General features: G+C 37.9%; 1 protein-coding gene across 1 annotated transcript in view; it reads right to left on the minus strand.

Moving 5' to 3' along the window:
• The window catches only part of NEBL (nebulette), a 110369-nt gene that overhangs the window by 47526 nt on the left and 61211 nt on the right, over positions 1-1632 (minus strand). The gene's annotated exons all lie outside the window — the stretch shown is intronic.

Genomic DNA, 1632 nt, shown 5'->3' on the forward strand with positions numbered 1-1632 from the left:
TCTCTTCGAAGAAAATATTAGCCGTATCATCCACATCCACATTCACTCAAAATCTATTTCCTTCATCCTCCACTTGTTTGTCAGCCTTCCCACACATTTCTCCACTCTACCAACATCTACCGCTTCCAAACACAAAGCAAAACAAAAAAACAAAGCACTCTACAGAAAAACATAGCAACGACGAGAACGGCAGATGAGGGCAGAAATACTCCCTCTCATTACTGAGTCTCATGCCTGGCTTAGCTTCAGCGCAGCCATATTGAGTGGATTTCGACCTTTCTTCCCCCTTTCCCTTTCTTCTCTGGGAACTGAGATTCCTCTCCTGGGAAGGGGTAAACATGACCGTTATCATCAAAGCAACGTCTTGTGGGCTGCATTTAGCAAGCTTTGGGCTGGAATGCTTTGTACTGAGATAGTGGCTAATCAGGAGCCCATGCCTTAACTGACCAGATGTTATTGGAACACAAGGGCTGTGTCACCTTGCATACCACTGATTTTGAAATTGCCCATTACTCTGTCAAAATCCTCCCTAAAAGTTTTATAAACCTCCTGCTTTCCCTGGTTTGGGGGAACTGATCTGACTCAGTCTCCCCTCCACGTTAGTGGAATAAAGCTTTTTGGCTGAAATAGCACCTGGCTCGGGTCTCTCTCTCCCTTTTCTCCATCTCACTGAACCTAACACTCATGACATCTGGTCATGCAGTGGGCCCTAGTTGGGTTGGGAGAGTATGGCAGGAGAGATAGTTCCCTCCAAAAGCTAGAAATCTGGAATACCAAGGAATCACATGAGTCAAGAACCAAACAGCCTCTTTCTCTGATCCTTCTTGAAGGACTTTGCCATTCTCAGCACAGCCTGGCTCTCCGTGTGGAGACCCTAGAGGCTCCACACCAGCACCCTGAGAGTTAGAGCTTGCCAATTAATTAGGAAGGAGAAAATATTGCAGAAGTCCTCAACAGAATTTACATTTTGATGAGACATTTGCTTAAATGATTTAGCTAATTCTGCATTAAAATATTGGCTGTACAGTCAATTTTTTATAATTTCAGAACAGAATCAAAGTTTATATTTCCACTAAACATAGACCCGATCTCTTAATTAACGACACTGATGCAATTCCTATTCTTCAAACTAAAAATCAGGAAGTTTAGGAATCAGTTATGAACGAGTAAATCCCTCAATATATTATCAATGCAAATAATCAATGACTAGGAAGGAAATCATTTCATATGATTATTTGCATCTTCAAAGTAAAATCTGTGTGGAACCTTAAGACTTCTTTCCTGAGTTAAATTTCATTTTTTTAAATAATCTAAAATTCTATTATGCAAGATTTTTTTAAATTATTGAAACATAATTGATTTTACATACTTGTGGGGTACGGAGTTGACTATCAATAAATACTTGTGTACAATATTGATGATTAAATCAGGATAATTAGCATATTCATCATTACAAAATGTAATCATTCTTTGTGGCCATAAACCAATTTCTCACTAACCCCTAAGTTAAATTTAAAATTTGGTTAAAAACTGTCATTTGTACCAATGAAAAACATTTAAATTTATCATTACAAAATCATGATAAATTATCATTTGTAAGAATGGTACTCTTATCATGTTAAAGACATTAAT

The sequence above is a fragment of the Galeopterus variegatus genome, unplaced genomic scaffold, assembly GCF_000696425.1.
Source record: "Galeopterus variegatus unplaced genomic scaffold, G_variegatus-3.0.2 Scaffold696, whole genome shotgun sequence".
In the NCBI taxonomy this organism is placed as follows: domain Eukaryota; kingdom Metazoa; phylum Chordata; class Mammalia; order Dermoptera; family Cynocephalidae; genus Galeopterus; species Galeopterus variegatus.